The 12161-nt window shown below is 39.8% G+C and overlaps 1 protein-coding gene and 1 non-coding gene across 8 annotated transcripts in view; one reads left to right on the top strand and one right to left on the bottom strand.

Moving 5' to 3' along the window:
* The window catches only part of LOC134483204 (IQ domain-containing protein M-like), a 232986-nt gene extending 221535 nt beyond the window's left edge, over nucleotides 1–11451 (bottom strand). For 2 of the 7 annotated variants that reach the window (XR_010060077.1, XR_010060075.1), the window contains exons 1-2: nucleotides 11116–11449; nucleotides 590–707 (exon numbers count right to left, since the gene is read on the bottom strand). The gene's annotated coding sequence lies outside the window, so the exon portion shown is untranslated. Of the gene's footprint in view, nucleotides 1–589; nucleotides 708–11115 lie in introns of all 7 variants that reach the window. The other 5 variants (XM_063278474.1, XM_063278473.1, XR_010060078.1 and 2 more) reach the window with 4 other exon arrangements.
* Nucleotides 520–727, top strand: LOC134483736 (small nucleolar RNA U3). Its single transcript, XR_010060617.1, has one exon. It is a non-coding gene; the product is annotated as a small nucleolar RNA U3 (small nucleolar RNA).
* Nucleotides 11452–12161: the final 710 nt, after the last annotated feature.

Below are 12161 nucleotides of genomic sequence, written 5' to 3'. Positions count from 1 at the left end.
TGAAGATGAAATAACTTCAAATAAGTGAAGGGAATAAGTTATAAAATAAACATAATTCATATAATCACCCTTCCTTTGGAAAGATACTGTCCTCATTCTCCTCTCTTGCTGTGATTAGCACCATGACAAAAACCAATTTGGAGAGAAAGGGGTTTTTTTGGTCTACAGGTTGTTTTGCATCCTGGATGAAAGCCAATGTGGAAGCTAGAAGCAGAGACCAGCGGAGGGAAGCTGCTTAGTGGCTTACATCCGGTTGATTGCTCAGTGTTCTTTCTTATACAAACCCAGGGTACAACCCACCTAGGGAGTGACACCACCCACAGTAGGCGAGGCCCTCCCACATCAATCAGTAACCAAACACTAACCCCACAGACCAATCTGATAGATGTAATTCCTCAACTGGGGTCTCAGGTAACTCTTTGTCAAGTAGACAAAACCTAACATAGATACCAGACTTCTTATTCTGTACAAGAAGCCAACTCCACAAAAATTTAATTTTATAAATAAATATCTGATATCGAGAACTAGACTTCCAGGGACCATCTCTGAACTTCATTACTAGAGAAACTTCCGTGAACACATAGAGTACCTAAAACCAGGAGGCTGAGATGCCGTGTTCTCTCCTGAGCACAAAACAAGCTCTTTCTGCGCCTATGCTGCCACGGCCTTCTGCCATTGGTGATCTTTCTTCTTCCCCCTCGGGAGAGCTAAAGAAAACACAATATGAAAGACTTTCTATTTGAGAGAGAAAAAAAGAGGAAAAAGGTAGCATTTTTAATCAGGATATTTTTATATTGTGATTAGTCTAAGGTTGACCTAAAGATCAGAAATCACACAAGAAAATACTTAAAACTTGAATACTTTAAATTATGATTTTTAATCTAGGAAAGTATACCATAAATAAAGTCAAGAAAATGTATGTGTAATATACAGGACTAATATATTTAATCACTGCCATGTCCTTTTGAATCTATTTTTATTAAAAAGGAACAATCTAGTTTTTTAAACTACCAAAAGACCCATAACTCACAAAACAATGCAAATACTAATGAAAATTTCCAGTCTCACTAATGATCAAAGGATTAAAACAGATTTTCATCTGCTGGTCAAGTATTGATATTATTAATACCTAAAAGGATGTACTTGATTCCCTCACGTCACTATTAGAGAGTGCAAATTGGTACAAATTTTCTGAAAATATGCCTCAAATTCAAAATAGGTTTGCTTCCAAACGGCCATTCCAGCACAAGGATATATCTAAGAAACTAATTTGACAACACTCAATGAGTTGTAAGCAAGTTATTTATTGAAAATTTATTTAAAATAACGACAGCTTTTAAGCAACTTATGTCATTTAAGCATCGTGAAATATTATTCTCATTCTTAAGAAAATAATGTGTCAGTATTTAAAACATTGTTCTTGATGGGTTACTTTGGTGCTATAACAGAACAAAATAATTTATAGCATTATACAACTTATTTTCACACTTTTCAAAATACTATGCTTAAAAAACAGACAGAAATATCTGAAATCCATAAGAAGGGTTGGAAAGATTGCTCAATGATTAAGAGCATATATTGCTCTTATAGAGAACCTGAGTTCTTTTCACAGGATTCCAAGGTTCCCTGACCTCCTCAGACACCTGCACTTACACACACACACACACACACACACACACACACACACACACAAACACACACAAACACAAACACACACATACACACTCACACATATACACACATACACACAAACACACACATATATACACACACACAAACACACACATACACACACATACACACTCACAGACAAACACACACATACACACACATACACACTCACATACAAACACACACATACACACACATACACACTCACATACACACTCACACACATACACACAAACACACACACAAACACAAACACACACATACAAACACACACATACACACTCACATACAAACACACACATACACACATATACATACACACACACAAACACAAACACACACATACAAACACACAAACACACACATACATACACAAACACACACATACACACACACACACACACATGCACACAAATCTAAAGGTAAAGTACTGTGGTAAAAAGTGAAAAATTGAAAGAGTCCATTAAAATGAACATCGTTATTTTTCTCTTGTCAATGAGCCTCCTTTTATCTTTCTAATAATTACATGAAACTGCGAAAGACTTTGTATTAAAACATAAAAATGTTCATCTTTTTAATAAGCTCATGAATAACTATAAGGGAGAGTATTTGTTTTTATAAAACAATGTTGATTTTATGTCTGCTGTTATAGAAAGATACACCAATATTTTCAGTATTGTTTGTTCGTATCTAAAATAATTAGTTGTTTCTAAAATTTATTATTAAAATACAAAAATACATGACCTGGTTCTCATTAAACTATAAGTGGTTGCATAGGACAATTTCTGTTTGAAAAAGCATGGGTAGCTTAGAGTTAATATCTTATGTGTACTATTAAATTAGCTATTCCTAAAAACATATAAAATATCATGGTCTCTATATATACCAAACTGTGATGACACATTGTTACTGAACAAATTATGACTATAAACAAAAAATGAAAGAAAAGTGAAAGATCCCAAATTAACAACAAATGGTGTGGGCCACACTTTGGTCCATACATAATATCTGGATACTTTATACAATTAATTTTCAAGTCTCCCATCCTGTTCTTGGAACGCACACACTGAAAACGTGTTGGTTATTTTTGTCTCCATGCCCACTCTTTCTTCTGGGAAGCTGCCAATCCTATCGACAGCTGGCCCTTGGGAACAGGATTAAATTAACAGCAGATATTCCTTTTTGAACCATTAGTAGATATTAAAAGGACAGAGTTGAACTAATCTAAATTTGTTAAATTGGAGTAAGAGAGTTACCTCCAAGAGAGTTTAAATTGCACAGTCAAAACTTAAAATATTTCCACGTTCTTCTCAGTAATCACTTTCTTAAGTACTCTAGTTTTTCTTAAATGTGAATTATAAAGTGTCCAGCTCTCTCCTTTGTTCTCGGAGATCTCTAGAAGCACTGGAGAAACCCGGATAAAAACATGCATGGCAGCATAGCCTAGGTTACACAAGCCCCACTTCTTTACCTTCTTCTCGGGCCTCATCCACAACATCGGTGAAAATTCACAGAGATTCAAATTAGCAGACTTTAAAAGCCCGTGGCTGTTAGATGGCTAATGAAAATATAAACTGGTTCAACTGCTTTACAGGGCAACAGAGGGCAACATTCTAAATATCCTCCACATCCTTTGCAGTAGTGGTTGCATACAAGTATTTAGATTCAGTATTATCTGAGCCAGGCCAGGTTTGCTATTCTGACACACAATGCACCCGTTCATCCACAAGCCTTAAAGCCATAGTAGATATAAGCAGTCTTTTAACCCAGTGATCATAAATGGTTTCCAACCAAGGCCCCAAGGGATTAGTTAGAATTGTGACAGTGTTTGATGCCCTAGTGGGTGGTTTATAATGCTTGTAAGGCCTACTATTTTCTAGAAAATTAAAAATCTGCAATTTCAAGGCCAATGCACGAACTCATCTGATCCCATCACCAGTTTATGGCTCATTGCAAAGTCCCTGACTAATGCCACAGAGAAGGGCCTTGTCCTAGGTCAAAGCCACACCTAGGAGGCGTGAAAAGATAACACACGGCTAACACTGAAAACAAATGCCTGAAGCATATGCTTCAAATTGCGACGATCCCTTAGGCCCCTCTTAATAACCACAGCATCCTACAGCATAGGTAGAGAGACCTCCATTTCTATCCTATTGCAGGTAAGAGTCTCCTAGCTCTAGTCTGCCGTTTGTCTGTCACTAGAGAACTATCTCCCGTGAACACACATCCGTAAACCTTCTGCACTCAACTGTTTCCTCCCAGTGTCCCCACAGAGCACAATCTCGGCAATGTCCACAAAGATGCGCTCCTTTGACTAGGCCTCCATATGCCAGAGGAGTGAAGATGATCCCGAGAGGTAAGGATTGAGTCTAAAATACAAAGGAGGCTAGTCTAGCACTCACTGTGTGAAAATGTGATTAAGTTAGAGAAATAAAGAACTGGAGCAGGGGGATGAAATCTAACGTTCACGGCAGAGCATCCTAAGCCAAGTGAAATGGCAGACGGCAAACATTTCCACCTGACCATGTAAAAAGTTATCTAACACTAGAGCCCGAGAGTCAACAGTCACAGTCTACCAGGGCAGCAGACACTGGAGACCACTGGAGCATTTCAGTTTGGGAAGCCAGGAAAAAGACTGGAAGTGTTTCTCTTATAAGCAAGCAACTGGGGCTGGGAGTGGCTCATTTAATATGAGCACCGACTGCCAAGCCCAGGGACCTGAGCTTTATCCCTAGAGCACCCATGGTGAACCGGAGAACCAACTCCTGCAAGGTATCCTCTGACTTTGATGCACATAATAAAATGAATAAATGATGAATAGTAAGTGTAATAATTTTTAGTTTAAAAACAGCTTGCAGGATATAGAAACTACTAAGTAGGAGTTTTTTAAAAAACATGAGTAATAAACCAGATCTTCATCTACAATGCGTATTTCTTTCTCTAGAAATCACAGTTAATCTAAACACAAACTGTCTACCAACATAGTCCCTTTTATGCCCAGCATTCTTTTTCCAGACATTCGTCAACACTGGAAGACAAGGCTTTTTCATGGGCAATGCTTCTACTCTTGTTTTAATGCAGTTCTCAGGTAAACTATTATAATATTTCTATCTTGCAATGTTTATACTTATGCTCTCTTTAGTCTACGTTATATGCAGAAGCTTTACCTGTTTTCTTTTTTCAAGAAACAGTGTCAAAAGAAATGCCACATTGCCGAGCATTCCAATGGTGAGCTAACAACCGCCCCTTCCTCTCCAAAACAGGAAAATAAAATATGAACATTTGTGGAGACAAAAAAAAGCTCACACTTGGAAAGCAAGATTAAAGCAAGGAAATCAGCAAGGCTTTATATTTTTACATAAAAGGAAAATCGCCTTCTACCACACTGCCTGTTATTATGACAAATACTTAACATTTATTTTTAGATCTTTTGAATAACACTTTAACTGTATACAGGTCCAAAAATAGTCCTGAAAGGGATAATTTCTCTCGGTTACAATAAAAGTGGCCTGCTTTTCAAAGTCTGGGAGGTAATATGAACAAATACCAGATTCTTATTTCTTCCTGACAGGAAATGAATTTTGTCCAATACCTCCATGGGAGGTACGAAGTTGGATTTACTGTTAATAATTTTCTCAACTTACTGTTCATCTGTATGAAGGGACAAGAGAGAGAAGTCAAACCTTAGGACTTACTTTCTACTGGGTGGCCTCATCCAGCCTTGATGTGAGGATAGATATGTGCCTAGTCTAACTGCATCTTGTTATACTAAGTTCAGGGGTATTACTGGAGGCCAGCTGTTTTCTAAAAAGAAACAAAGGAGCAGTGGATATGGGAAAGAGGGGAGGCTGGGGTGTTTGGAGGAGGGGAGGGAGGAGAGCCTGCAGTTGAGATGTATTGTATAAGAAAAGAATATATATATACACATATACATATATACATATGTACATATATACATATATATGTATTCTTGTATATATTCTTTTTTTTTCTTCCTTTTTCTTTTTTTCGGAGCTGGGGACTGAACCAAGGGCCTTGCACTTGCTAGGCAAGCGCTCTACCACTGAGCTAAATCCCCAACCCCTTCTTGTATATATTCTTGTATATATTCATATATATACACATATATGGCAACTTTTGAAAAAAGCTTCAGAGTGACAGGCATTACTGTCAGATCCTGTTCTTTCACGTAAGTTTTGGTTTTACCTCAAAGCACACCATAATATTACTTTCGTCATCCTCTGATTCACTGGCCACAATGTCTTCCTATCGCACACAACAAGCATATGTTTAATTAAATCTGGAAAAAGTAATAAGCATCCTACATTTCAAGGATAGCACTACAGACTCCTCCTGTGTTAAATATATCCCAGTTCCTGGGTAAGCTGACAATTCAAAGGCTAAGCTAGAGAAGTCGGGACAACTCGGCTTTGTCGGTTTCCCAGTTGCGCCGTTCTAGTCTTCCTGTTTCGTTGAGGGAGTGGGGGCACCGTAACGGGGACAGAGTGTTCCATCAACACAACAAGAGCTGAAGCAGCAGCAGCTTTCTCCAACACTGAGGCTGTTTTTGCAAATGTGCATGCTCTAGTTAGGGCTAAGGATATTTCTTCAAATGCTAATAGGAGTTAATTTGGTCACCAGCTAAGTTGAATTTAGAAACTGTCTTTTCTCTCTCGCCTGAAAGATCTGGTCCCGACTGTTCGTTTCTGAAGCAAGTATTTACTCTCTTGTGTGAAATTATCACTTGACGTTGATCTGTATGTTGGCACAGCGTAATTCCACAGATACATTTAGAAAGTAGCAATGCCTCGCTGTCCTTGTGTGTTAGATCTTCTCCCACAGGTCACTGTTTGTCTTTTATTGTCAGGCTATCTCTGCCACCACCCTGTGTCACTATGAAGAACAGTTTTGTGATCAAGAAGCCAAAGTACTTGACACCATGTATAGTTGTGGAAATAGACTCTTGTTGATGATTTCTATAAAGTCTGATCGGTTTATACCCTTTCCATTGTCCTTGGGATAAAAATTAAAGTCACTTGGTTTAGTATGCCAGGGCTCAACCATCTGCCTTTTGCTTTACTCTGCTAAGGCCTTCTTTCCCTCACTGATGTCCGTCCTCCAAATTGGTGAAGGTCAATTTCTTCCCACTGTAGGAAACTCCAAGTTCTTTGTTGCCCATGCCCTTTCTTGTCTAAATACACACACACACACACACACACACACACACACACACACACACACACACAGACAGTTTCATATGACACTTTCCCCCCAATTTGAAATATTCCCTGTAGGAGAGAAGCTCATATGACTCAGGAGGTAAATAAAACCTCCCTCGTTTGGGAGAAGAAACACTTGGAAGATATTTGAGGGCCCCCCCACCACCAGCAGTATAGAAAGGAATGAACAACTCAGGGGAGAAGACTGACAGGAGACTACAGTTGATTGCCCAGATGGATGTTGTGAGATCATTATTTTGATATCTCACGGGTTTTCTTTCTGGGGTGAGTCAATATGTATGATTTGTGTGTGTGTGTGTGTGTGTGTGTGTGTGTGTGTGTGTGTGTGTGTGTTGTATCCCCCAGAAAAACAAAGAGAACATGGAATTTATCATTGCCTGAGAGAATTATATTGCCATCAAAGAACAGTCTTCACTGGGACATTTCTTAAAAGAACCAAACATACATTTTGAGAGGTTTGAATAGGATTAATTTAATCATATTAATTAATTAATAGGATAAATAAATTTAAGGAAGAGAGTAATATAAGTCTGCTTTGTGACTATGCCAGATAGAAAACAGAGCCTCAAGGAAATATCTCCTCATAGAGAACAGATACAGACTTAGAAAGGAGCCCACGCTAAGGATGTGTTCATCTCTTCAGTGGTATAGCCAAAAGGGACCAGATATTGATGATTGTCCGTGAATTTTGTCACAGAATGTTGGAACACTAAATGCTCCTATCAGAATCAACACAGTACGCTTCATTGAGAAAGTCATGTGAACAAACAAACAAACTAGTATAACAGAGGGACACACACCTAAAACCCAGCTTCAGGGTACTGCAGCAAAAGCACAGAGCCCATGAGCGCAAGACAACCTGGGAAATACAGCAACACCCTGTCTCACTGTGAGTATGTACACGTGTGAGCATGTGCATGGCTGTGCATATGCACACCTGAGAGTGTTTATGTGTAAATGTAGTCAATAAAATTAAGTGATATGTTTATTGATTTTCTTAGTGCTGCTGATCTTAGAAAAAGAAAGACTAGAAAGGATCGTAGAACAAAATGGCAGCCCCAGAAATGCATTTTTTAAAAATCTGCCAGTGTTATCTATGGAGGCTTTGAATTATATTCATAACTTCATTCTTTGCCTTCTCTTACTTCCAACATACCAGACCTAACTAGGCTACTAAATGAAAAACTTCTTAGTTCTTTGAAAGCAGGCACAGGATCAACATTATTTAATAGCAAGAGGGTTGCACCAAGCCCCAGTGTCTTAATCAAAGATGACTCCCACCAAGCCATCCCTAGAGTAGCAGTTTTCCAACATACGAAGACATTTACAAACACACTACATCCAACACGGAAGGAACTTCACGTGCAGAAACCATAGATACTGCTAAATATTCTTCAGTGCCCAGGACTGCTCCATCCTCGCACTCCCCAGCACCATGTACCTCCCAACAGTGAACAACCTAGTCCAGTGCATTAATAGTGCTGCTGATGAGAAACCCGGGTGTAAATAGCCTCCTGATTCCCTTCATCGCTAGCATTCTCTTGTTCTGTATTTTTAGGGTCACCAGAAATTATATTAACTTCAGTGAAGTCATGATATGTGCGAAAACGCTCTCCTTTAATATCAGCAACTGCATTAACATCTACATAACCTATAAAAAAGTAAAATCATTTTTATAAATTCTGAAACAGAAATGTTACAATGGCCAAACTAATTCTTCATTCTGTGTAATTATATCAGTTTTTTTATGAGAATTCTGTAAACTCTTTAACCTAGTAACTGTCCCTTCAAACTACATTTTACACAATGCAGCTAAGTTCCTTTCATGATAAAAGTTAAAACGCTAACTCAAAAGAAAATATATCTGGTTACATGCAACTTTTCTACTGATGCCCTCCTATATTTTCTTCATAATTAACACTGTAGACTCGCCAGAAATTGGATCTGACAACTTTTTTTAGTAAAAACAAATACCAAAGAGTCAGAATATACATCAGCTGTGTCCCTAGAATTACATCCTTTGATCTGATCTGATCTCCTGCTTTCAGCTGGTGCCTGCATACTGGAGGGGGAGGGGGAGAGGGAGAGAGAGGGGAGAGGGGGAGTGAGAGGGAGAGACAGGGGAAAGGGAGGAGGAGGAGGGGGAGGGGGAGGGAGGAGGAGGGAGGAAAGGGGGAGGGGGAGGGGGAGAAGGAGAGAGGGAAGAGAGAAGGAGATCGAGGAAGGGGAGGACGGAGAAAGGGGAGAGAGAGGGGGAGGGGGAGAGGGAGGGGGAGGGGGAGGGAGAGACTGTATTTCCCACTAGAGCTTTGGTGAGTGTTTCCCAAAACACTTATGTTGTGAAATCTTGTATTGTTGTTGAGGATTCTTCAGGATCATTAGGCTTTTTATGTTCCTGATTTTAAACAGAAACCATGATCTTACATTAGTATCAATGAGTACATGCTTAGCCTCCCAGGAAAAATAATCATGATTTTTTTCATCTAAATTTAAATACGCGGGGACTCAGCAAAACCGAAGACTCAAAATGCAATTAAGGGTAACAGAGCTGGTAAGAGATAACTTCCCAAGTGTTTCTGTAGACAAAAAAATTCAAAATAAAATAGTAGTGACAAATTTACAAACAACCTAGTTTCTGACCATGTTATTTAAGAATGGAGTCTCCAAAGCCCCCTGTGCTCACATGCATGATGTTTGCGAAGGATCTGACACAGAGAACATACCTTAACACATGTCAGCCACGGCCAAGGAAAGTGAGCTAGAAATTACTCCACAGTCCAAAACAGGAATTGGCAAATGAGAACCAAGTCAGGGGGCCCAATCCGCTCGGCTTTGTTCCCAGGGATTCAGCCATACACCATTCGTTCACACATTGCCTAGGATTCTTTTATTTCTCTACAATGTTATGATACAGCCAAGGGGACCTAATTCAAACACTAACACCGTGCTATATGGATCAGTTTACGGCTTAACTGAATAAATCTCTCTTTCCTCAAAAAACATCCATCTCCCAACAAAGGCAGAAGAGCAAAGTTGAGTCCTTGTGTCCGAAAACCATATGGCTGTAAACCTAAAATATTTAGAATCTAAGCCTTCACTGTTTCTAAAGACCTGATGCCTTGAGGGATAGGGTTGGCGGTAAGTAGCTGGTAGTCAGAGCACAAGTTCCTTCTGCAGAAACAGGAGTGCTCATTTCTCTAAAGGGTCATGACTCTAAAAGGGCATGAGGTGAACTGACAAAGTAAACAAATGACTAATCCTTCCAAGAGATGGGGGAAACAGCTCTCCAAGTACTGTATTCCTCTCACCACTACCTCTCAAGTGCATTATTATCAAATGCTGCGTTCTTCTCAAGCCACTGGCATGGAGGTTGCCTCTTCTGCAGATTTAAAATGAAGATCATCTCGAAACCACTCTTGGGCAACCACACTGAGTTGTAACGAAGAGGGGAAACACTGGATAATGGGGAGGTCTGTTAAGATCACGTCTTGGTTCTGCCATCAATAAGCAGTGTGACCCTGGCAAAACCCTTTCTCTGAACTTCAGTTTACTAACCTACAAGACAGATCTAAGTAATAAATATATATGTGGGGGGGGGGATAGTAGGATATATAGTGGGATAGTAAAGATCAGATACTAAGAGCACTGCTAATCTCTGGGAACTAACTAGTATGCACACTAGTTTTAGGATTAAGCTATTTAAATCCCGTTTCTGATCACTAAATATCACCGATAATTGTCCCCTCCCCAAATGTTTAAAATTTTTATGAAGCGGTCTCATCCGCCATTTGACTGCCCTATTGCAGGGTTTTATTTCAGAGTTGCCTTCACTGTTCTCAATGCTTCCTCACTGCACATGCGCATTCCAAATCAGCAACGGGCGCCTTGTGAGACTCCCTGGGGTGGCAGCACAGCAGCGACTGTCTCAGCTTTAAGCCCCACCCACGTGCGCCGCGACCTTTTGAGTACCTAGATCAATGTGAGGCCAGCTGCCTACTTAACACATACAAGAGTGCCCAGAACAAAAACACTGAAAAGGCCAGACATTATTCTATTTTCTATCGCTTTGAAATTCCAAACATTTTATGGGATATTCTACTGTGTAAAATACTATTTTATCTGGAGAATGAAAATATACTTTTTTTTTTCCAATTTCTCTTTACCCTCACCCAAGAGAACTCCAAAGCCCCAGAACCACGCTCACCTTAGCTTCAGGCTCAGGGTGACCTTCTGCAGCTAGAGAACCTTCAGTCCTCTTTAGTGGTTGTGGAGTCGCCCAACCCACCCTTGTTGTCTGCCTAGCTCCGCCCCCAGGGCACTCTCCCAATCATAGCTGCCCGGCCAGGCCCCATTAGTGCCCCCTTCTCTCACTCCTCACAACACTGTGGATTCACTAGCCTACTTCTCTGTGGGGGCAGCAGGACCTTGCTGCAGCACCCCTGAGGACCAGGACCTCCTGGCACCAGGAGCTGCCAGGCTTGGCAAGACTCCTGTGGCAACCGCCAGAAGGTTCCCTGGAATATGTATGCTTCCCACTGTGACGTTGAGGCATGTCTGTTCCGTCTCTGTTCTGCTCAACACAGTTAGGCTAGAACCAAAGGTTCTATTCTGGTTGCGTTCCATAGCCAAAGACGGAGCTCCTGCTCCCAGGGACCTTCGATGTTTTGGGTTTTCACCAGGATCTCTTTATTATAGGACGTAGTATGACGGCTGCCCAAGGACTTCTACTGAGAAAGAAAGGGAGGGGCTTTTTGACTTTGTTTTGAACTTTTAAAATGATATATTTTTATTATTTGAGATTTTCTTACATCCATAAAATGTATCTTGTCTCCTCCTAACTTGTCATTTCGCCACTCTCTTTCACATTCTCATCTTTCTTTTCTTTATAACCCACTACGTACAATTTGCATGGTCCATATGCTCACAGGAAAGTGGTTGACAGACCTTGTTTATTTGTTAAGAATATTCCCAAGTAGTGAGTGAAAAGCGATGTTACAAAATTCGACTTTCAGTCACAAGAACTGTAGCCAGAAACCCTTTCATGGTACCAAAATTTTGGTTTAGCACCAAATAGCATTGCTCTGACTTTGTAAAAAAAAAAAATAAATAATAATAATAATAATAATAATAATAATAATAATAATAATAAATATTTAGAAAAAAGTTAGGGATTTCTATTGATTCTAGGGTCCCTCGGTAACTTCACAAATCCCAGGTAGTTGGCCAGGTTTCCAGTACTGAGCATGATTT

The sequence above is a fragment of the Rattus norvegicus genome, chromosome 19 (genome assembly GCF_036323735.1).
Source record: "Rattus norvegicus strain BN/NHsdMcwi chromosome 19, GRCr8, whole genome shotgun sequence".
Taxonomy (NCBI): Eukaryota; Metazoa; Chordata; class Mammalia; order Rodentia; family Muridae; genus Rattus; species Rattus norvegicus.
Note: the sequence above shows the minus strand (reverse complement) of the source record. Positions and strands in the feature narration are given on the sequence as shown.